Source organism: Trachemys scripta, chromosome 1, assembly GCF_013100865.1.
Source record: "Trachemys scripta elegans isolate TJP31775 chromosome 1, CAS_Tse_1.0, whole genome shotgun sequence".
NCBI classification, from domain to species: Eukaryota; Metazoa; Chordata; order Testudines; family Emydidae; genus Trachemys; species Trachemys scripta.
In genome coordinates, this window is record NC_048298.1 from 10,698,884 (window position 1) to 10,724,655 (window position 25,772).

At 45.7% G+C, this 25,772-nt stretch overlaps 1 protein-coding gene across 2 annotated transcripts in view; it reads right to left on the reverse strand.

The window, feature by feature from the left end:
- The window catches only part of SFMBT2 (Scm like with four mbt domains 2), a 202,041-nt gene extending 178,874 nt beyond the window's left edge, over window positions 1-23,167 (reverse strand). For both annotated transcript variants that reach the window (XM_034764474.1, XM_034764467.1), the window contains exon 1: window positions 23,056-23,167. The gene's annotated coding sequence lies outside the window, so the exon portion shown is untranslated. The remainder of the gene's footprint in view (window positions 1-23,055) is intronic.
- Between the last annotated feature and the right edge of the window lie 2,605 nt (window positions 23,168-25,772).

Sequence of the window (25,772 nt, forward strand, 5' to 3'; positions counted from 1 at the left end):
CCACTGACTTGCCACGGGACTTGGTGCAACTCATTAAACCACGATGTGCCTCACTTTCCCCATCTGTAACATGGGCATAATGGTGTTCTCTCATCTTTATAAAGCCATTTAGAACAAGTGGAAAGGGATGTAAGTGCAAAGTCCATTACCTTGAAAGATTTTATATCCCAAAAAGGTATTAAGATATATAAAAACCTCTTTGGTGGCTGTGATGAGATGGAGAATTCTGGGGTTTGACAGCAGGACAGGAGCGGCTCTGAATTTTCTTGGATGCAATCACAGGATGAGCTGGCCTCTTAACATTAGGCAGGGTCTCAGCCCCAGCTGTAGAGCCCAAGGGTCACATGACAGGGACAACATGTGACTAAGAACAGACCTGCTGGGAGCCACCTGGGAGGGAGGGAATTTTTAGGAGAGGCGGGAGTTAGGGTGCTTGGCCCAGAAAGGATCAATGCCACTCCACAGTCTGTTTCTGGCACTTGTCTCCGAGAATAACTTGATTAAACCTAAAGCCTTGGCAAGATACCATAATACCACCTAGCTCTTAAGTGCTTTTCACTATTAGATCTCAAAGAGCTTTACAACAGAGTAACACAATCTTCATTTTACACAGGGGGAAACTGTGGCACATAGATGTGAAGAGATTTATCCAAAGGCATCCAGGAGCCTCGCCGCAGAGCGAGGAACAGACCCTTGGTCTCCTGGGCCCCAGTTCAGTGCCCTCACCACTAGGCCACACCACCTCCCACAAAAAAAAAAAAAAAAAATTCTCTGCCCAGCATGGGCTACAATTCCCCTCACTTCTCTCAGTCCTTGTGGGACCTTGTCCTGACCCAGGAGTCTCTACTCCCTGCAATGCTCCTGCTGGTCTTTATAAGGACCAGGTGCTCCTCAGGCAATCACCCAGCCTCACAGCCTTCACTGGGAGGCAGCTGTTTAGTCACAGGTGGGGCTGGACCCCCTCTCCTTAAGAGCCAATCACCCCATGACGGACAGGTGCTATTAATTATGTGACTTTATGGAGCTCTTGGACATGGCAGTTTCAATGGCTAAGTGCAGGTACACAATGGGCTTGTGTCAAGTATCAGAGGGGTAGCCGTGTTAGTCTGGATCTGTAAAAAGCAGCAAAGAGTCTTGTGGCACCTTATAGACTAGCAGACGTATTGGAGCATGAGCTTTCGTGGGTGAATACCCACTTTGTTGGATGCATCCGTATTCACCCACGAAAGCTCATGCTCCAATACGTCTGCTAGTCTATAAGGTGCCACAGGACTAATGGGCTTGTGGAACATGTTCCATTGAACATGCTAAAATACTATCTGGACTAGACATGCTGAAACAATCAGCTCCCAACACACAGTGACCCACACAGCCCAGCTGGGAGAAAGGGCAGCTCCCAGTATGTGATGCTCCTTGTTGATCCAAGCCCACAGAGAGAGCAGGTTCCAACAGAGGATACTTGATCATGATTTAAGCCTCCTAGCCCACGCAGATGACAGCTCTCAGGAGGCATCATTGCCCTGTGAACTGAGTGACAGGGCAGGATGCAGCATGCAATGGTCTGTCATGGGCTAAGCAACCTACTCCACAGATCTGGCAGATCATACACAGCACCATAGCCGGCCCCTTGGAGACCCAAGGTCCTCAAATGTAACACGACAGCTTGAGCAGAACAGCCTGGCTTGGAGACAACAGGCTAGTTCTAGTACAAAATCCACAAGACCCGTTCCAAGCGCCCTGGAAAGCTTTCAGTGCTACACGGCACTGAAACCGGTTGCTTGTGAGCACCAAGCTGCTCAGCTCAAGATGGCACCTTGCATGCTTGAACGTGTCTTCTCTGCTAGCCGCACATCACAGCAAGTGCAATCTGCTGGGTTTTGTGAGGATCATGTGTTTTCCCCCCTCCACCGGCTGGGGTCCAGGGACCAATGTTCCCTTTGCACTCTCAGTCTCAAAGAGTATGTCCGCACTGCACACTAAGCCCAGGCGCTGACTCAGGTATGAGCCCAAGCCCTACTTCTGTGCACACACAAATCAGTCTGACTCAGGTCAGCAAGCAACCAGGGCCCGGGTCCTAGGACTTACTAGCGGGGTAGGTCAGAGCCTGAGTCCTGCTGCAGATGCAGCTCAAGCCACACACCTCAGTCAGAAGGTCTGCATGGCGCAATATGGACGCGTTAGCGCAGCTGTGAGACCCGGGTCCAGCAATTGTAAACGCAGGTTTACATTGCAGTAAAGATGCTCGAGCATCAAGTCCACCAGCCCAGGTCCCACACACCTGGGCTTAGTGTACAGTGTAGACATACCCTAAGTCTGGGCATGGTCCTTCTCTTAACTCTTCAGATTACTCCAACGCAGTGAACATGTCTATCAGGGAAGTCCCATCAAATGGGTCACGTTCGCCCCACCTTTGGCCAGTCATCCCACCGAGTGTTAATGGGACGACGTGCACGAATAAGGCAAGCGGTTTGCAGCTCAGAGTGAAATCTGACAATCTAGGTTGAGGCAGTTTCTCAATAACCCCACACTTTTAAAGGATCAGCATGGTACAGTACTTACCCCCTCTCTAAGCCTCTGCACTATGCAAATGGAGCATCATTCAGAAGCACTACTGCACGCATTAAAAACCAGCCTCCCATCTTTGAGAGGAGCCTGGCTCTCTTTTTAGACAAAGTACCAGTTGGAAACCTCTCAAGGATCATTTCTTCAACATTTCCGTCCTTTTCAAAATTAAAGGCTCTACGCAGAGCCCTTCAACAACTGTTCTCGTTTATATCCAGTGATACTTTCCTTGTGACATTGAACACTCTGCAAGATTTTATTAAGGGCAAATAACTACTTGGAAAGTGCTGCGATGGTTCAAAAATTTTCCAAGAAGATAACCATTTTGATCCGGAGAACTAGAAGTGCTCCCCCAATTACAGGGCTGATCCTGCCCCCATTGATAGAAATGGCATTGTGTATACAATGTACAAATAAATCTATATGGGGTTTGATGACACCCAGAGCCTTGACTTCAATGGGAACAGTTCTATCCCACTATGCTTAATGCCATAGTACGGTACTGAATACAATATAAATATAGAGAGTCGATCAGTGATACTCAGACTGAGGCTTGCGAGCTGCAAGTGGATCTTTAATGTGTCACTCTTTGCAGCACATGGTATTAAAACCCGGTGTGATTTAAGTTAACAACCAATCAGGATGCTTTTACTATGTTATTAACCAACTGTAGTTGATAAAATAACAATACTCAGTCAGTCATTTTGCTGTGAGAATAATGTGTATATATAGTAAATGAAACAATGAATTCCCACATTTGGGCTCTTTTGGGTAATGCTGATCGCTAATTTGGCTCCTGAACCCCACTGAGTCTGAGTATCAGTGGAGGAGATAACATTGAGACAGATAAAATTAGATACAATAATATCTCTAATTAGTTCAACTAACTTGTTTACAAAGAGAAAGCTGCACACTATTAGAAAAAGTTAGATAGCTTGGATAATCTAATTGGAACTGGTCTATGTATTTATGCTGGACTGTTCCCCTTGGTGAGCATGACACAAGCACCTAGAATGATAGGTCCTGCCCCTCCACCCCTGAAGCCAGGGGCAAAGCCATACAGATTCAATTGCAAATTATGAACTTAATGCCAAAAAGCTGCCCCTGACATCACTGAGGGTAGGATAAGGTCTGGCATGTGCAGTAGCTTATAGTTCCCCAGACTGAGCTAGATGTTTTAGATTAGTGAGATTCAGGACTAGTGTGATTGCTCCCTGGCTGTTTCCAAGTATTTTCTAAGGCAGTGGTTCTCAGCCAGGGGTCCAGGGCCCGCGAGCTGGTTTCAGGGGATCCGCCAACATTACCGATGTTAGACTCGCTAGGGCCCAGGGCAGACAGCCAAAGCCCTACCATGCAAGGCTGCAGCCCAAAGCCCCGAGCCCTGCCACACAGGGCTGAAGCCTGAGCAACTTAGCTTTGCGAGGCACCCTGTGGTGTCAGGCCCTGCGCAATTGCCTTCCTTGCTATCAGCTCCCTAAGGCCAGCCCTGGCTTTTATATGCAGAAGAACAGTTGTGGCACAGCTGGGCAGTGGTGTTTTTATAGCATGTTGGGGGGAGCCTCCGAAAGAAAAAGGTTGAGAACCCCTGTTCTAAGGGACCAATCCTGCACTGCTTGCAAAATCACAAAGGCCTGGATCCACAAAATACCAAACTTTGGCACCTAAGGCCCATTTCTAGGCACCACTGCGAGCCACAAAACTCCCACCTGGCTGCCAACTATCCTTCTAGGTGCCAAAAGTCACTCGCCTTCGAAGTTTTAGCAGTAAACGTCCTCTCGGTGCCTACGTTTCTGCCTCTAAGCACACACTCTGCTGCTTCCCTCTAGGTGCCCGGATGCCTACGTCCCGCCTAAACCCCAAAGCGATCCACAAACCAGGAGAAGACCGGCGTTTGCAAGCCTAGGTCACCTGTGGGGCCCAATCCCGTAGGTGTGCCTAACTCCACGCAAAACAGCTGGGTAGGAGGGAGAATTCCCTCACAACTTTTAGCCTAGTGGTTCGGATATTCACTCTGGCTGTGGGAGACCCTGGTCCACGTCCCCCTGCTGAAAAAGGATTTGAACACCATTCTGCCACCTCTCAGGCGAGTGCCCTAATCACTGGGCTATGAGGCATTCCAATGTCGGCCTTCCGCAATCTCTCCTACTGAATTTATTCCACTTTAAGTAATTGAATCTTTAAATAATCATTGAGCCAGAGAAAAAGTGAGAAGGGCTCTCCAGCCCTGTACAAGAGTTAGGCGGAGAAGCGCCTATTTTCCCTGCTTTCTAGATTGCTAGCAGAGCTGGGTGCCTCTCTGCAACTCAGACTTCAGCACCTGTCTCAGAGAGGGGAGGGGCTCAGCACACACCCCTCTTAATAGCATCTCCCATTGGCGGCTCCCCGCCTAATGTGCTGGCTTCGTGAATCGCGTTCCAAGGCGCCCATCTCTCCCCATTCATTGTATAGGCACCTATGCTCCCTAACTCAGACTTTGAGGATCACAGTGTGGTTCCAATGATCTATGAGGCACCTAAGTCCCTTCTGTGGACCCAGGCCAAACTGACTTCAGTGGGTCTTCCTGGCATGCAAGGAGAGCTTGATTCTGCCCTCCGTGCCCACTGCTGGCTCGGAAGGATCACTGCCTTTCAGAATGCAGGCCTGGGCCCTAAAATGGCAAAGGATGATTCTCTTATTATTAACTGACAGCAGGGTGGATTTGATTTATATCAAATTGATTTGATTTAAATCACTAGCCAGGAAGACTCGATTTAATCATGGATTTCTACATAAAAGTGCATTCTTGTTAGTTGTTATAACCTTAATACATATTCTTCACAACTCAGAGATAGATGTAGGTAGGTTTCATTTTTAGAAGGTACACACTATACATTTTTAAAGTGGTTCCTTTTGAAAACTTTTCAGATTAGTTTTACAGCTATATCAGAACATGAATGATTGTTTGGTTATTTCATTTACCAAAGGTAATTGAAGCAGATATTTATGAAGTCATTGGGAGGTGAACGATCTCCAATTCAGCAGTTAATCATTAATATTTGGAGGATTTCTTGCCATGCTGTATTAGGAGGAGAACATCACCGGACAGATATTTAAATTGTTTTATTTAACTAAAACAACAATGTTATGTATTCTGGATTTTTTTCCTTCAACAGCAAACATAATATTTTAACAAGACATGCATATGAATTGTTGAATTTAATTAAACATTCAGGTTTTTTTTAAATCAGGTTTGTTTTTGCTAAAATTGTTTTTCACCAAGATAGTTAAATGAATTAAAAACAAATTTAAATCGACTACGTCAGCCAGGTCAACATGAGAAACTTAAAATATTGGCTTCTGCAGCTAACTCAGTCGTCTTCACCTTCATTTTCCTGTGTGTTCATAATCTGGAAAAAAAGAAGCTTTCCTGCTTTTTCGGGTCCCAAATGATTTCTCAATTTGGAATGAATTAGTCCAAAGGAAGAAAATATTCTTTCTACACCGGCAGAAGAAGCTACTGCTGTTAAAAGTGAGATTATCACTTCAACAGTCTCTGAATCCAAGTGCTTAAGTGACTTCCACCAGTTCACTGGTGTGACTTTCTTTAAAACATCAGAAAACATATTTCTTGAATTGGTTCTTATTACCAAGTTGGGTCTCTTTTACGGCCTGCTGCCATAGGTTTTCCCTTCTACTGAAAGAATGGTATGGTAGATCTCAAATCAATGAAGGCTACACTCAGAAAGACCTCAAGGCTTCTGGAATATGCTGCTCAAACAGTTTCACTTTTGTTTCTACAGCCTGTCCCTCCCTTCTCACATTTATCTCCAGACTTCTTCTCCGTGTCCAGATCTATTCTGCCCCCAACAATCTTCTGTTCATTGAACTTTTTGAAACTCTTCACTTTTAGAGAGAGGTAAGGGATTGACTCGGTGTACACAAATTTGCAGAGGGACAATAGAGTTCAAGTCTGTTATTTCTCACCCCTATATATTATTTTAAAACATTTTTGCTGTTAACAAGCATGTTATCTCTGGAGATACAAATCCAGTTTGACAACTGCAAAACTAAGCATCTCTGATAGTATCTTCTAGACTGAACACTGAGTCCCATTGGGTAGCTAGAAAGATTAACCTAAATAATCTATACAGAAGCCCTTGGAATCCCATAAGATTGGGTCCCTAATCCGTGAACTATTGGAACTCATTTACAAAACTTTTCTTAAACATTACATGAATATATTGTCTCATACTGTAGAATTAGAATTTATAATCCCTATTCCATGATGAGATATCTTTGAGCTATAATGTATCTTAATTAAAACTATCTTTAGATAGGATTTTTCCTCAAAAAGCATTTTATCAAAAAAATCTGATTTAAATAAAAAAAAAATCCACCCTGACTGACAGTTAAATAGACTGTGATTCTCCACTGCCTTCCTCCTGAATTAACGAGACAGGGTTGGTCATATATTTTATTGGACAACTCTCTCTTGGTGAGAGGCACAAGCTTTCGAGCCACACAGAGCTCTTCTTCAGGTTTGGGAAAGGTACTCCCAGCGTCATGGCAAAATGCAAGGTGGAACAGTTTGTTTAGCATAAGTAATTAGCATATATTGTAAGGGACCATTCAAGACAGCATGGCCCGTTAACACTTTTGCAGTCAGAGGACAAAAAGAGGGGGGTTGTGGGTTATGGATTGTTGTAATAAACCATAAATCCAGTGACTCTGAAGTCCATGAGTTTTAGTGTCTGCTACAGTTAGGGTGACCAGACAGCAAGTGTGAAAAATCGGGATGGGGGTAATAGGAGCCTATATAAGAAAAAGACCCTAAAATCAGGACTGTCCCTATAAAATTGGAACATCTGGTCACCCTAAGTAGAGTTATGAATTTACGCTCCCAGCCTCGTCTTTTTCTCTCTGCAGACCAGGACACACCCACTTGAAGCAGCACCAAACTCTGCCAGAACAACAGATGCAAAATCTGCAGACACATCTACACTGATCAAAACTCTCCCAAAACACACCTGTCAAGGTCCATGGATACTACACATGCCTATCACAGTATGTGGTATACTTTGTCCAGTGCAATAAATGACAACTATGTGAGTGAAACCAGACAATCATTATGCTCTTGAATGAATGCACACAGGAAAATGATAAAAGACAAACACCACATCACCTTTGGACGAACACTTTTCACAAAGCGATCACTCTGTATCTGACCTCTCAGGCCTCATCCTTCAAGGAAACCTGCACACGTTCAAAAGATGAGCCTGGGAGCTTATATTCATAACTGCTATACGCGAAGGCTTTGTCTACACGATCCTTTTTGTTGGCAAAACTTTTATCAGTCGGGGTGTGGAAAAAAAAACCACCCCCCGATTGACATAAGTTTCACCGACAAAAGCACCGGTGTGAACAGTGCTATGTCAGCAGAAGACGGTCTCCCACCAACATAGCTACCACCGCTCGTTGGGGGTGGTTTCATTATGCTGGCGGGAGAGCTCTCTCATCAGCATAGAACAGCTCCACAGGAGACCTTACAGCTGTGCCACTGTAGGATCCATAGTACAGACAGAGCCTACAACTCATGGGCTGCACAGGGTCACTGGATTTATGGCTTAGTATGACCATCTATAACCCCCCTTTTTGTCCTATGACTGCTGAGGTGTTAACAGGCCATTCTATCTTTGATGGTCCCATACAATACGTGCTAACTACTTATGCGAAATAATCTGTTCCACTTTGCAATGAAGCTGGGACTACCTTTCCAAGACCTCAAGAAGAGTTCTATAGAATAACAGAATCATAGAACAGGAAGGGACCTCGAGAGGTCATCTAGGCCAGTCCGCCTGCACTCAAGGCAGGACCAGGTATTATCTGGACCATTCCTGACAGGCGTTTGTCCAACCTGCTCTTAAAAATCCCCAATGATGGGAATTCCACAACCTCCCTAGGCAATTTATTCCAGTGCTTAGCCACCCTGACAGTTAGGAAGTTTTTCCTAATGCCCAACCTAAACCTCTCTTGCTGCAATTTAAGCCCATTGCTTCTTGTCCTATCCTCAGAGGTTAAGAACAACATTTTTTCTCCCTCCTCCTTGTAACAACCTTTTATGTACTCGAAAACTGTTATGTCCCCTCTCAGTCTTCTCTTCTCCAGACTAAACAAACCCAATTTTTTTAATCTTCCCTCATAGGTCACATTTTCTAGAACTTTAATCATTTTTGCTGCTCTTTTCTGGATTTTCTCCAATTTGTCCACATCTTTCCTGAAATGTGACGCCCAGAACTGGACACAATACTCCAGCTGAGGCCTAATCAGAACAGAGTAGAGCAGAAGAATTACTTCTCGTGTCTTGCTTAAAACACTCCTGCTAATACATCCCAGAATGATGTTTGCTTTTTTTGCAACAGCGCTACACTGTTGACTCATATTTAGCTTGTGATCCACTATGACCCCCAGATCCCTTTCCGCAGTACTCCTTCCTAGGCAGTCATTTCCCATGTTGTATGTCTGCAACTGATTGTTCCTTCCTAAGTGGAGTACTTTGCATTTGTCCTGTGGCATAGGGGCTGACTTCCTCTCTATCCAGGGGGTGCTCGACCCCCCCCCAACCCACCCCCACTCCATCCCTTCCTCCAAGCCCCATCCCCACCCCCACCTCTTCCCATCCCCTCCCTCAAGTGCCCCATCCCTGCTTCTCCCCCTCTCTCTCCTTACACAGCATGCAGGAGGCGCTGGGAGGGAGGAGGGAGCTTGACTGCCAGTGGGTGCTAAGCATCCATTATTTTTTTTCCAGGGGTGCTCCAGAGCTGGATCACCCACGGAGTCGGCGCCTATGCTATGTGGCTTGTAAGCTTGTCTCTCTCACCAACAGAAGTTGGTCCAGTGAAAGCTATTACCCCACTGCAGTGGTCCCTCGCTCTCCAGTGGAGAGGGGGGCCACTCTGTCTCGCTGTACTGGGCGGTAACCCTCGGGTTCAGATCACGCTGGCAGGGCCGAGCCGTAAGTAGTCTATAGTTCTGTGCCCATCTAACAGGCAAACAAACAATAATAGTCTTGTGCTCGTGTCCCCCGCCCCCCAGGTATTGCAGAGCACTGAGTAGTCTTTAGCTCACAGCCCCTGAGCTAGGGCTGGCAGCACTTAACAGTCTGGAGCTCTAGCCCTTGGGGGCAGGGCCAAGCAGCAGCTAAGGGAGCCAGCAAACACACACAGTCTAAGGGTTCAGGTAGGGGTGAGCATCCACACCGTCTGGGGGGGGGGAGGGCACCACCACAGCCTAGGGGCTCCAGTAGGGGTGAGCACCAACCAGGCCTAGCATCCAAGCTTGATGGATGATAGATTCACACAGGCCTCCTGGCCTAGAGTGGGGAGTCTGCCACCCCCAGGGTGGTGTGGCAGGAGGTAGGGGGACACGGGCCGGCCCAACTCCACTGCATCCCAGTCCAGGCCCCTAACAGTGTCAGAGTGGTCCGCCACTGGGTGAGCGGGGATCCAGCCGCAACACGCTGACCTAGAGTCAGTCAGCAAGGTAGCCGGACAGTCAGTGCATGGTGGATGGCAGTCCCGGCAAGGCCTCTTCGGGCCCAGTCTCCTCTGTGGGCAGGATACTGCAGGGCGCAGGTTCAGCTGCAGGATGCCGCAGCAGAGTGGAGGAGTCCATCTCCTTCCCTGGCTCCTGCTCAACTGAGCTACTGAGCCCTCCCTTTATACGGCCTGTCCCACCCTGGTACTTCCGGCGAGGGGGATAGGGCGGGTTCGGCTCTGCCCACCAGGAGGAGTGTAGTGGTCCCTCGTTCTCCAGTGGAGGGAGGCCAGTCTGTTTTGCTACACTCACCCACCTTGTCTCTCTAACATCCTGGGACCGACAGAGCTACAACTACCCGGCTTACACCTGTGCCTAGTGCTTGTAACGTGCTACTATATCAAAGTGTTAATGTTCTACTTCCACTTTGCACAGGCATAAAGGGACAACCCAAGCCCCAGGAAGCAGAGAAGCAATATCACCAGCTAGTAAACTTGTTTCCCATCATTTTCTCACAGAGCTGGTTGTCACTGCTATAACCACAGTGTGTGCGAGGCAATCTACATAACTTGGGCTCAGCATGGCAACACCTACTGTTTAGGTGCCCAGCTGCCTAGTGGAATCCACAGCTGTGAGTTAGGCACCCAGACTTCCTAGACAATGCATCGGCAGAGTTAAGCGCCGAAGAATGGGTGCCAGAGAAGCCAGCAAGCAGATAAGGGAACTACCTCATCTAGTCAGTAGGAAATGCTGAGGGGTGTGGCCTAGTTAGGCTCCTCCCTCTAGCCCAAAGTTAAGCACCTATCTCTGTTCAGGATTCACAGTCACAAAGCCTTTCCTGGAGTTAGGTGCCCACCCAAGCCAGGTCAGTCCTTTCTCACAAAGAACAACCAGGAGGAAGAGGTGATGGTTGCCCCTTTTTGCTCAGTAGCCCAGTGTTTAGCACACTCACCTGGGCATGGGAGGCTCTGCTTCAAATCCCCACTCTGCCTGATTTAGAGCAGAGACTTGACTCCAAGTTTCCTACCTCCTAGGAGAGTGCCCCAACCACTAAGCTACGTGGTATTCACAGGGGAGGGGGTCTCTCAATCTCTCCTACTGAAACCGTTCTGCTTCCTATGAAATACTTAAATATTCATTGGATCAGCAACATAATGACTCTACAGCCTGGTAGTTAGTGCAGGCACCAGGGGGGACCTAGGTTCCAGTCCCTGCTGCAATTAATATTTAATTATTTATACGTAAGCAGGGTCTGAATGAATTCTTCCCTGACAGGTAGCTGGGAGAGGGAAAGACTTCAAGTGCAAACTATATTTACATGAACTCACCTACTCTTCTTAGAGATCCAGCAGATAGAGCAGTGTGTTGCTCAAAGTAATCAACTTTGACTGATGTTGGGTTACAAATCACTTTAGTACTGAATGCATGGGTAGTGAAATGCTGTTACCAATGTTGTCATTATTGTATGAATAAAGAGGAGCAGAACTGTGCTTAACCTGTCCCAAATGAGGGGGTTACCCTCTGCTGAAAGGACCTGGGTAAGCCAGGGGCTCGAATGCCAGACTCCTATGAAAGTAAGAGGGGTGGGGACAAGTATTTCAGCCAGGAGATGTGGACCCTCACCAAACGTCCTCCCTGGATTGGTTTAACCTGTTCCCCCCACTGTTCAAAGAAATAGCTAAATAGGCTTTATTAGGAGCCTCTGTTATTTTAAATACTCAAAGAGAGCTGAAATCAGTTGTGGTGGGGCAGTGTTTCTGCCCAGCCTGCAGAGAGCTAAAAATTACTATGAGACTGATGTGTAGAGGTCACAGACAATCAGCTGGCTGGCAAGGCAAAGCAAGTGCTCAGATACCAGAGCAAGCAAGGTGTCTTCTTCCCCAGATGGGAGTTGAACTCACACAGATGCACCTCTGAACGCTGGATCCTCTCTGACCAAGGACAACCACTGTGAGTGGGGTATGGTGAAGGAACAGAGAGGGGCACAGAAAAGGAACTTTTGGTTATAGAACTCAAGAACATGAGTGCCCCATGCACTCTGGGGTGGGTGTCCTGCTCAGTTTTAGGATTATGAATCCCACTTGTGGCATTTTCCCCTAATTAATGTTGAGTGACTTCCCTCCTTTCATTAAAAGTTTCTTTTCTACACTCAGACTCTGGGCTTGCGAGTGGGGAAGTGTTGCCTCTCAGAGGTGCCCAGGGGTGGTGTGTAATTTTCCCAGGTTACTGGGTGGGGGCTCGATCCAGGTCTGTGTTGTATCGATGGAGAGGAACCCCTAGATATTGAACCTGGCCCTCCTTGCTGCTGGCTCCACCTGGCAGAAGGGTTACATCTCCAACATAGAACAGCTTCAATCAGAGAGATTGAGTGAAATTTAAGTGGGAATTTGAGTACCAAGGGAATTTAGGCACCTACAGGGGTAGGCAGCAGCTGAGCGGGGTTTCTGAGGATCTGAATTTTGGACTTAGGCACCTAAGGTTATGTCTACACAGCAAGCAGGATCCTGCAGCAGAAAGTCTCAGAGCCCGGCTCTACAGACTCGGTCACTGGGCTCACACTCCGGTGCTAAAAACAGCCATATAGTCATTCAGGCTCATGCTGGAGCTTGGCCTCTGAAGCCCATCCCCCTAGGCCTGAGACCAAGTCTACACAGCAATTTTTATCCATAGTCTGTAGACGCAGGCTCCAAGACTTGCTGCCGTGGGATCCTGCTTGCTGCAGACGACCCTACGTCCCCCTTGAGAATCTAACCCTAAGGGTTTTGCTGAACAGGGATGGGATTATGCTGTGCCTAAAGTTAAATATGGATTCTAGTGTTTGTCGTCTTCAGGGGACTGATTCAGCAAATCAGGACCCCAAAGACCTTGCAATTTAAACAAAACAGGAAGCAAAGAGAGACAGGAAAAACCACGGGACATGCTTTGTGAGGGAAAGGAGCACAAAAGTTATAGCCACAGGATCATGTGGCTGCTTCAAATCCACCCCAGTATTTTAAATTGACACACATAATTTTCAACTCTAAGTGTTGTTAATTTAACACACCCAGCTGTTTATCAGCCCAAGACATCTTATTTTGCACCAGCCAAATTGACTGAAGTCAATCATGTCCTGTGAACAGGGCTGATTGGTGACTCCTCGCATTTAACTAAAGGGAACACAAAACACTGTTTTAGTGACTCTAATACAGGGACCAATCCAGAACTGCTTAATCAGACAAAGCTCCCATTGCTCAGGGTAATTAATTCTGGCTTTTATATTGTTGAATTTCTCGCTAAATCAGAGAGGCTTTCCAAAAAGAGAAGCAAATTAGAATCCAGAAAACATCTGCCATTCGCTTGTAATACTTTTTAGAAAGATCACATGCCAGGTCTTGGCAGTGCCCAATTTATTTTACTCTTTCCATCTCATCAGCATTTAGGCCCTGATCCCACAACACTTAGACGCTTCTCATAAATTTACATCCATAAATAGTCCCATTGTCTACAAGGGATTACACGAGTATAAGTGTGCATAGGGATCACGGCCTTGTCCTGTGTCATAATCACAGTTATTTGCCGCTATGCCTCAAAACAATATAAAGGCAAGTAAAAAAAAGCACTTCTTCTATTCTTTAATGACAAGTAAGTGTAGCCTGTGGTGTATTTGCTGCCTCAGTTTATTCAGAATCAGTTTTTACCATACATTTTAGTTCAGAGCATCCTACAATTCCACCCCTTTTCTCTCAAGGCAAACAAATTGGATTCCATTTCATTCTGCAAATGGCCTCTAAAGATGTAATGGTGAACATCTAAACTACTCTAGATCATGCAATATTAATGTGTCATCATACCCAACGTACTCACATATTGCGGAGTCAACGTTAACATCTGCCTGACCTACATTCAAGAAGCAGCATTCCCAAATGCCTTACCCTTGATTTAAGAATTAAATTGTTAACTCATCAAAACTCTTTCCTGGATGAAAAAAAATATATAGTTCATTTATCTACACTTTTTTTTGTATGGGATATTTTAGCAATAATTTCCCCAGAAACATCAGCTTCAGTTCATTTCAGTGGAAGAAAACTAGATTCACAGACTAGAAGGGTCATGATTATCTTGTCTAACCTCCTGCATTACACAGGCCACAGAATTTTACCCAGTGATTTCTACTGGAGGGAATTATTCTTCTCTATTGAGTAAATATACACTATCCAGACCAATAACCTGTGGTTGAACTAGATCTTGTAACTTTTATTCATGTGAGTAGTCCTTTCCTATGCCAGTCACTTCACTGATACTAGTGGGACTAATCATGTGACCAAGGATTACTTGTCTGAATAAGGACTGCCAAGTTCAGGTGCTTGGCTCATTTCTTAGTGGCTTCACATTCAGTCTAAGTTGTCATTTTAATGTCTTTTTTTTGCTACTGGTTAATTTTATAGGTTTCATTTTTTATTAATAAAAATATGAGATGGTATAAATACACTCTTCAAAATTGTCCTTGAAGGGATATTTTGTTAACACCCCAAATTTGGGTTTTGTAAAAGCCCAGTATTAGTAGAAATATTTCTGTGATTTTTTAGAGGTCAGTGAAACAGTCTTTTGTTTGCATTTCTACATTCCCCTGCAGGGTATGCCAGAACCAGCGCTAGCCCATTTGGGGCCCTTAGCAGGAATATTTTGTCCCCCACACACAACAACAACAAGTAAATACTGAGCCCCCCTGAGCCGCTCGGGGCCCTAAGCCCTAAGCCCTAAGCAATGGCTTAGTCTGCTTATGCCTAGTGCCTGCTTAACACTTGTACCATTGAGCCAGTAATACAGGAGACCTGGAAAATGAAATTGACTAGAAACCTTCTGTAGAGCAAAGTGAAACTGACTAGCCTATTTGCATTGCCCAAGTTTGAGTAAAGTGCATAGAGTAAACATGCAGCCGTAAGTGCAGAAACCTGAGCGAGGTTTTAAAATTATTTAAATAACAATGTACAGAATGTTACCCTCAGAAATGCGACAATATGTCATAGCAATGGACAATTATACTACAGCAATGCAATCCCCACAAGGTTTGAAAATTGTATTACCATTGTAACCTGCAGCATTTAGGCCCTTGCCGCCTCAGCGTAGGTTTTTGTTGGTTTTAAAGCATAACAGGAGTAATGAACATTTTATTTTTAAAATGGCTTCTCTGACACACACCTCATCATCTCTTCACTTCAACTAGAACATGGCTGTTAAGATCACCTTCCATGCCTGTCATTTTTGACACACCCCACTCTTTGAATCGCTCCCCTGGCTTCTCCTCCTCCACTTCATCAAGTTTCAACTTCTGCTCCTTCTCTTCCAACCCTGCCCTTGTCATGTCCTCCCCAATGCTCTGCCCCACCAGCAATATCAGCCTCAATATCTCATTCATCTGCCTCTCTCTTCAAACACCAGCCTGCATACCCCTCCTCAGCTGGTCTACCAGGCCCTCTCTTAATTCCATTCACTTCTGCTGTGACACCTACATGAAATTAACCAACTAAGATAGTCATTGAAAAAATACTGTCTAGTATATCATGCCATTGACGTATTCTCACTGACCAACCACATAATCCTACTTATGCTACCTATCTTCCATCCTCATCCCCTCCCTGCTGCAGTTTCCTTCTCATTACATAGTGTCTAATGTTAGTTTGTAAGCTCTTCGAGGCAAAGGTCACGATTGCTTTCTGCTTTAGGAGGCACCCGACAGTTTTGGGCTGACTAACCGATTGAAATAGTACTAATGAGAGTTTTGACTGTCTAGATACTTGTGTGGCCCCTGAGCATTGTATCCGAGTGCCAAAAGGCATTCACTTTTCTAGCAGCAAGACAGGGATCGTGATGTTTAAAACATTACTTTGAGTGCCAACAGTGTGCTTCGCACTATACAAGCCGTGGAATGAAAACTGCCCAGGGTCTGAAGAGCTTACAGTCTCATTGATGGAAGAAAGAAGATGGGATGCTCAGAATAAGGAATAGCTTAGCTTCAGATTGATGTTATCCTTTCAGTGGTATTGGACCTAGTGCTTACTACTGGTGCAGCAGCGGTAGAAGAAGATTACTGCGTCGTCCTTAATGCCTCCTCTTGGTATCAAGTTTTAAAGAAGAAAAATATTATATGATGCCTTTGGAAATAGATATGTCAACAAAAGAATCCTCCTAGTTTGCATTTTCCCTTAGAGGAAGTGACTGAAGGTTAAAGATACAGCTCAGTCCCACATGCTCTTGAAATCTCTATGTCCTTTCAGTAGCTAGCAACATTGATCGCCTATGATGCAGAACTCTTCTGGGACTCAATTACATCTGATTAGATAACAATGGGTTGTCATTACTTTTTTCCTCCCATCTCTGCAGGCTTTTTATTTTCATACAAAATACACAGATATCACCATTTTCTATCCTTTTGCAGGTGCTAACAGGATATACAGCCAACAAAGGCTTGTAAAGTGACATGAAATAATATTGTCCTAGGATTACATTATTTCTAGCACAGCAGTCATATCTTCTATTGGTACTATTTTAACTAAGAGTACTGTAAAGGTTTAATAAATGATATTGTAATAAAAAGCTGTTAGTCCAACAGATCAATAGGTGCTTACAACCATGGCCTGCCTATACAATCATTTATAATGCCTTCTACGGATGTTCTGTAACATATACTAGTCATGCGTGCAACATGCTTATAACATCTATCATTTATATATGTATTCTTAATATTAAAGTGTGATCATTCGTTTATTTACTCTAATATCAAATGTACCCTCTACAAAACAGCAAATGAATATTGTCTTGTTTAGAACAAATTCATCTCTAAATATCATTTGTTCAAATCTATTTAAATGCATTTTCTAATTTCATTTACTAAGTGTTCACACTGAGAATCCATCTTATCATAAAAGTTATTAAACCTACTCTCTTATTAGCATAAAAGTTATTAGCTTTGTTAGAACAGTCACTCTACCTCCTTCAATTCAGGGTACATGATCTATTAAAAAAAAGTCTCTTCAGATATGTCAAGTCTCACTCATTAGCATGCCATCTCACTTTCACACATATTCCTAAACTTATCTCATGCCTTTTGAGGAAATAGCTAAAGATTGAAAAGATTTTTACTCAGGTGCTGAAAGAGACAAACAGTGTTTGTAGATTTGGTCACAAAACAGGTAGTACAGAAGTTGGAAGCGCAAAGGGAATATTAGTCCTCTTGCAAAACAGAAGTTCTTTTGCACAGCCAGAGCATTCTATGCTAGCTTGGAATGATGAAATGTTAACGATAGCAGCATTTGTGGATGTTGATATTAGGCAAAACTGCACTTGAGCACTTTGTTGGCGGGTACCAGCACATGTTTAATCTCTCTCCACCTTGCAGCTTCTCTATGTCAGAGGAGTTTGTTGATTACCAGTTGAGGCAGAAGTCAGGTCTGTATGGGATGAGGCAGCACTACAGACTGACACAGATAACACTTCTGTGCAATACAGGATGGACATTGTGTGGGCATATCTTAGCAATGTCAAAAGCTCTGGTGGTCTTATGTTCCTATTCCAGGGTTGTCAGGCTTGGCTTAGTTTTACTCCCTCAAATGCAGGAGATGAGAGAGTGTTGAGTCTTGTTCACAAGACGACGACACCATTCAGACCACACCTCGGACTAGCCAGGACACTGCCCTCTATTATCTAATTGAAGCTGGAAATCCTGAGCCATGTTTCAAGTTTGAGCCACCAAAAGAAGTTATAAAAACAGCAAAAGGGCCAATTGGCAATAAATCTAAGCACATGACTACAATGTGAAACCAAATTACATATTAAAAGAAATGTGGAATCTGAATCCTTTATCTATGGTTTGTTAGTTTCAAATTAATTACATTTAATTACTTTATTTTTACATTCACTTCATGTACTGTTTGAATTATTTAATTTTAATTAATACATTTTGCATTTATTTATTTTGGAATCGGTTTATTTTAGTTTGCTGAAAATGTAATATGAGCAATAATATACAAATACAAATATTTGTACTGTATTTTTCAAATGGATGATCACTATGACAAGATGATATGCAAACCAAACATATTGTTATATTGATAAAACAGTTTTTTTTTTAGGTTTATATGACAAGTTTATTTTTGAATATTTCTCTTGTCCTGTCCGCTGACTGTGTGCCTCAACCAGCGGTTATTATCTCTGGTCCTCAGGGATCTCCAACCATCCAGGTTTTTGTTCCAACTAGCAAATCATTTTTAGTAAAATCCACTTGTTTGCATTGCATGTAGAATTCTCACATGCCCTAGACTTTAGTATGAATTAGGATATTTAAGAGTTTCATATGCAGTATTAAGCAGTGTACATTTTAAAACAAACTATTAAATGCTGGTTGGATTAAAAACCTGGACTATTGGATGTCACCAATGAACAAAGATGAGAAAGTCTCACTCTTTAGCCTTGAATCTCACTCTCTGGAGCTGTAAATCTCACTCTTAAGGACGGCCAACCCTTGGCATCTCTGATCGTATAACTATCCACATTTCTGTTCATCTGAGCAGCATCCCAATTCATTCACCTATAGAAAGCAAACCACAGTGAAGCAAACAAACAACAGCAACAAAGACATCCCCTGAACGGAAACAGAGAATCCTCCTCTAGCTTTATTATATTCAAGCTCTCTTTGCCTAATGCAGAGGTGACAATTGCCAAGATAGGATAAAAATGCTACTTGATTCTGTTTGCTCACTGTATCTTAGCTTCTGCTCGATAAAGATGGATTAGTTAATAATGATCACATTATACAGATGTCCGCAGCTACTTAAAAAAAGTCACCCTAAAATCTATTTCTCTTTGCTGCTGAAGGGAGTTGGCATCAGCACTCTGCCTCCTTTAGGTGAAAAGAGATCAGCTTTATATGAATGTTTGCTAGAGCCACCTGGGTCATTAGAGTGCCATTGCCTCGGCTCTATATTTCATTTTGCTCCTCTCTGCAGTAAACCTCCCAAGAACCCACCTGCAGCCTGACAATCTCCATACAGACATTTGTGGTGTTGCACTTCTGTTCCCCTCCCACCCCTTTGTCAGTGTCTTGGAGTACAATAGGGCGTGATGGACACAGACCTTATAAACCTCACATCCGAGGCTAGAAAACTGAAAGGCTACGTACAGAACAAACACAAACCCACAATAGGGGTCAGCATGGGGGGGGTGTGTGTGTGTGTGTGTGTATGTGTGTTCATATGGACAGGATCAAAGAGCATATCACACCATAGTGAGGCCCTCTATTCTGCAGTCCTTACTCAGACGAAGCTCCCAAACAAATCAATGGGCGTTTTACCTTAGCAAGTGGTACCTGCGTCTCTGTATCTATCCACCCAGCAGGATACTTGTCAGGAAGTAACTCATGAGGCTGTCAAACAACATTTTGACTAGATCGGGGGCTCTCAAACTAAGGGTCGGGAGGTTATTACATGGGAGGGTCACGAGCTGTCAGCCTCCACCCCAACCCTGCTTTGCTCCAGCATTTATAATGGTGTTAAATATATAAACAAGTGTTTTTAATGTATAAGGGGGGGTCACACTCAGAGGCTTGCTGTGGAAAGGGGTCACCAGTACAAAAGACGGAGAACCCCTGGACTAGATGGAGGAAACGATACACTGACAATGTGTTTCACGGTTACCATCTACTGCACTAGAACAGAAGAACACAGGCACCTGCAGGTATTTCCCCCACGCCCACTTGGGGACGCTTTCAGAACCTAAAGCTGCAAGCAGGCAAAATGCAACAGAGAGAGAATTTGCATGAGCGCGTTTATTCTAAACGAATGGAATAAGAGGAGAGCTCAGATAAAGGGCAAGGACATTTCAGGAGAAATTAAATCTTAAAGAAAAAAACTCTTGCACTTTTTCTTCCAATCCAATTACCACTGAAGGCAATTCCCTCCCTTCCTCCCTCTCTCTCCATCGTCCCAGTTCAGAGCTTATCCTTGCAAGGAAGAATGTCTTACAGTCCCAAAAAATACTTCCAAGATCTCCCTCCCGCCCCCCTTCTCTCTTGGGAACCCATTAGCTGAGGGAACGGAACGAGTAGCCAAGCAGAGCTCATCCTCTATCCAAAGCATAAAGCACCATGCAATGTTTTGGGGGGAAGCGGTCCCTTTAAATGAAGAACCTCTTGATGTGTTTCTTTATTGCCTCAGCAGAAAGAGATGGATTTTGCACAGAAGACTCAGCTTGCATGGCAGATCGGTCGGTGCAGGCAGGGTCTGGAGCTTGTAATGCCTCCAGGCTCAGTCCTTTCCTCCTCCGACACAACACACACACTCAGGGGGCTACACCCGGCTGCGATCACTGAATCTCCTTGCACGGTCCAGTTGCATCCACGACACAATATAGATACATAAAACTCGAAATCCCCCCAGGCTGCGATCTTCTATAGATCGGAGTCTCGGGGATTTAGAGTTAATTCTCAAACGTGTCATGAGCCACGTGAGTCCAAGGGAGGTGGTCCCCGCTGAATTCGCAGTTTGCAAGAAAAGAGCCATTTTAGGCCGGTTTTAGATTCTTTGGTGGGATTCTCTGAAGCCAAAGGGGAAGGGAGACCCGCACTGTCCTGGGTGATCTGCGATCCCGCACAGACCTCCCTCCCTGTTTGCTCTTAGCTCGTTTATCAGGAGACACCGTCGAGGGGGGGGGGAATTGCTTTTCTGCGGAGCTGCCAGCTCTCGCCGCTCACGGGCGTTTCCAGAGTGCCACACGGAGGCAAAGCGGATTGGGAAGGGCAGATCTTCAAAGCCGCAGCATCGGGCCGGGCTGGGGGGGGGGGGGGCTTGTCCATGCCTCGATCTCTTTCCACGCCGTCCAAACCGGAGTGGATTCATTCCGGCGGCGCCTCCCCTGTGCACCCTTCATCCAGCAGCTGTTTCATTGGACAACAGCCCGCAACGCCGCGCCAGTGAAGTTGGCCAGAGATCGCCGGGTCCAGATCGCCTGGTCCCCAACTCTGGGAGTCGAAGCAAAACTTGTGTGGACGCGGGAGCGGGCCGGGGGGAGAAGCAGTGGTTTGCAAAAGGCGACCTCTGTTGGCGTCGCAGCGCAGAAGACACCGTCTCCCATTAATCACGGGTGCTGTCCTGCTAGCAAGCAGCGTGGTTTGCAAATCGCATCTCTAAGGCATAGAGCAAAATTAGACCCCCCAGTTCTCTCTCCTCCCCCCCTGCCCCGCTCTTAAAAAGATGATCCCTTCTCACTAGTGTCCACGCGGATAGGGGGAGGTTCACACTTGTGGTTCTGCTTTCCTTTCCCCCAGTGGCCGCAGACGGTTGGCCAAAAAAAAAAAAAAAAAAAGTTGATCATCAAACAACAGTAACCAAAAAACATTGCCTGAACTGAAACAAGGAAGTTTCTCTGGTATTTCAACTAGCCTGCCCCCTCCACTCCCCCTGTCCTCCTGGAAATGCATTTCAAATTAGGAACTCCTTCCGCCAAACCACTTCTCTGCCCCCCTCCAAAGTCTCGGATTTGCATGCTCTGTAGACGACAGGTTCACGTTTTGCTCCTTGCTTTTTAAAGGCTCCCTGGGCAAAGAGAATTTGTATTGCAACGTGCCTCGTCCTCTGATGATAAAGGATTAAACAGCCTGTTTTGCAGGACAAATCTCCACGCAGCTAGAGGTAGAGAGCTTTTTCACCCTCTATTATTATTATTTTTTAAACAAAACCAACAGAAAAACACATCACCAGTTCACTGCATCTAACTGATCCGAAAAGGCTTGGCAGCGGAGATACCAGGCGCTCCAAAAGAATGTCTCATCCTAGGACTCGCCTCGTTTTAATGTAAAATAAATTATTGTTGTGTCTCTCCGCATTTATTTTTCATAACCTGTCTGCGGTTTGGGCATTTAAAGCAACCTCGTTTGGTGCCAGAGTCCAGGTCCCCTTTTGATGGTTTCTCCCGAGCGCTCTTTCTCTCTCTCTCTCACACACACACCCCACACACACTTCGGTTGCTCTGCCTTGTGTGATGTACTTTTCACACCAATAAGTCTGCCAGTGGAAAAAACTGGGGCATGATCCCCACTCTTCCATTTCCCATGGAATTCGCTAAAGCACCTCCCTGGGCAACAAAGCAGAGTTGAATCAAACATGTAGCACCCCAAGTTTTATTCCCCCCTCTCCATCTCTAAATGTTTATTTTCAGTTTTTAAAGGTACCTTAACCCGCCATGTTGAAACTGACAAGCTTTATAAATATTCATTTACCGCAGTTCTCTAGCTCTATAGAAAAAATGTATATGGATCAGGGATGGGAATTTGGCATCTCATCCTCTTTCAAGCTTTAAAATAAAAAATACACACACATGTTGTATTTTCTGCCGATTTAAAAACACCCCCCACCCCCCCCCCCCCCACACACAAAATAACTCTCTCAAGAGATACAGCCGTCTAGTAAATTCGAAAGGAGGTCACATGAGCTTATATCAGGAAAGCAGCAAATGACAGGATATTACTTTAAAACAAGAGAGAGGGGATGCATGTCTCTAAAATGTGGCACGCTCCAAAAGAAAAAAGAAAAAAACCCACCCGCAATCTCCCCCCAAAACTACATGCGATGAATGGCACATGCATCGCAAAGCCTGCCCACGACAACTCTCCAATGCATTGCAAAAGAAAGGCAATCACACTCTTTAAAAAAAAAAAGCCACCCTGAGTGCAGGTATCTAGAATCGAGTCTCTAGATCTGTATAGTCAAGCGCTACCAGGGACATGCAGAGCCAACCACTTTGCAACAACTTGCTCGCTTACATTTTTAAGCAAAACACGCCAGCTTTTTTTTTTTTTTTTCCACCCTCTGTCCAAGCTTTTTTTTTTTCCTCCGCCTTTTAATAAACCTGAACATAAAGCTCCCCTGTCCACCCCAGCGGCGCAAACACGATCGCCCCAGGCAGATGAAAGCTTCGGCCACTCAAGGAAATACGCCTGGCGCGCTGCCTTACCTGGGTGAAGTTTTTCCCCCCCCAGTGTCTAAAATGGCAAAGACCCTTCAGCTCAGTTCAGAAGAGGCGATCCGTCTCTCTCTCTCTCTCACTTACTACAGACTCATTCCAATATGGCATCCTCGCACTGCGCATGCCTGCCACTCTTTTTAGATTATATTTTTGCAGCCAACTCCTTCAATGACCTTTTCCAGCCGTTGCAAGATTTTCTTTGCCAATTATAGTTGGTTGCAATCCCGCCTCCCACCTCCCCCAATGATTGCAATCATAGGGTGCAAGAAGTTTAAGTAGCAGGGGAGGGGGCTAGGATTAAGAGAAACGCTACACGAGGGGCAATTGACGAGGGAAGAAATTAACTAGCTTCTACTCCACCCTCCTCCCCCCCACAATGTGTCCCGTTTAGTTTAGATTATTACACACTTGTCTGCAACTGAAGTGGGCTGAAATGAATTCTGTGCAGGGCACTGCCAAGACAGCAAATGAACTAGATCTGTGTTACCCTCCCGCTTCTTTCCCACCCTCGCCCCTTTATTTTAGGATTGCTTGCTCCATTATTCCTTGCAATGAAACTTGCATCCAGATATAGGATAGATGCGTGTCCAGCTGCATGGATAAAAGGGAATTTAATCAGATGGCCGCGCGTCCACGTGTCTCCCAGGCTTTGACCCGATCCTATGTAGGATCCGTTGCAAAAGCAGCACGCTATGCGCCCGGAGAGCTTCGTTAGAGGAGGCGACAGGCACCGGCCAGCCCCCTCTCCGCGCGCACACAACTTTCAAGTCCTTTGCAATTGGGCACATGTCGTTGCAAGCAGGAGTGACCCCGGTGGACTTTCCCTGTCGGTTCTCTAGCTGCCTCCATCGCAGCGAGCGGGAATCCAACCTTGCGTTAAAAGAGGAGCGGGGCTCCTAGGGCAGGATTTCGGGAGGTTTTTTTGGGGGGGAGGCTACTAGCAAATTCTGCATCCCCCAAAGCGGGGGTGGAAAGACAAGCCGCGCACCGTTTCTGAACGGCACTGGTGGCCCGCGTCATTTGATTCGGATTCTTCTGGAGGTACCAGGAGGTGGATAGGGACATAGAGTCGCGGGTGCTTCTGGAGCGACAGCGGTGGCGCCGCTTTGGGGGTTGGACGGGTCCGGACTCTTCCAAGGAAGCCGAGCTGCGCTGTCGCTTGTCCCCCTGTCTGGGCTTTCCCAGCGCTGCACCATGCGGTCTAGTCTGCAGGAGGGCGGTGGGGAGTTGCGGGCGCAGTGGGACACGGCGATTTATCTTAACTGGGGTCCTTGGGGGGTGCAAAGCACAAACCGCAGCGGGGTTTTGATCCGTGTGGGGAGAGGCGTGGTCATCAAAGGGGAAGCGAGACCCCCTCGCCCTATCCCATCAGCCAGGAGAGAGCTGGTCTCCTGGCTGTGGTTAGACCTTCACTCTGGTGACCACGTTCCAGAAGAGGGGGTTAGAAAGCCTGCTGGCTGGAGGAACATTGCTTAGCAGACCCCCAGCTCCCCGGCCAGACTAGTCAGAGGGAGAGGAAATTGTCAGAGATGGTTGTTCTTGGACATTCAACAAGTCACGAGCAGAAGCCCCCGGCTTTTCACCCCCAGGGTCTCCGGCGCTGCACACGCCGAGGAAAAAAGGGCAAAGGTTGCGTCTGAGCCTTCTGCCTTTGCACAATAATTTTATACACAGATCCCTGGGGTGGGGGGAGCCGACACCTCGCCCAGCAAACGAAACCCCCCAAATTACAACGGATCTCTGTCAACAAAACAACGCCAGCTGCTTCCGGGCTGTAACGATCGGGTTCTTTACAGCCAGGATCCTCTTTGTAAATTACCTAAACTCACAAGGGACCACACCCTGGGCTGGGTCCCCCCGCTTCTAAAGTTTAGATTTGATCTGGTGTTTTCCTGCTTCACAGACGCAAATCGTCAGCCTGGGACTTCACATCCCGCTTTCGGCTCTCTCCGACTTCAACTGCAGTTTCGCTGAATTTGTCTTGAAAAGCAGCAGGATTTAGTCTTCATCTCGCTACAGGACATTTCACGTGTTCTTGACGAGAATGCCTAGGTGCTGACGACTCTTAAAGCTTTGTCACCAGCGTCTCATGGAGTCATTATTACACTGTGAGGTGTCTATGGAGAAGAGAGCTTGCCCACTCAGATACTTAATTACACGTTTGTATAATTAATCATGTAAAAAAAAGTTTGCAGGGGATAATGAAGATCGTGACTTTCTCTGGGGTAGATTATAACCGGACTGATCTACACCTGATGATTTAGTGTTATAAGGTGTTCATATTGCTACACCATCACCCTACGTATGCATCTCTTTATCATTAATACAGAAATGTAGCTCCCTGTCCTGAGACAGGACACAGTACACCTAGACTATCCTTAACAGGTGTTTGTCTAAACTATTCATAAAAACCTCCAGTGATGGGCATTCCATAAGTGCTCTTGGTAACCTACTTCAGAGCTTAACTCTCCCTGTCCTTAGAAAGTTTTTCCTAATATCGAACCAAGATCTCCCTTGTGCAGATTAAGCCTGTTACATTTTGTCTTCCCTTCAGTGAACATGGGCAGCAATTGATCAACAGTCATCAAATATGTTGAGGATGGTAACAGGTGTCCCCTCCCCGCCCCCATCAGCCTTCTTTTCTCAAGCAAGAGGGGAGACTTTGGGAAAACAAGGAGTAGATGCCAGGTGCAAATAAGGTGGCT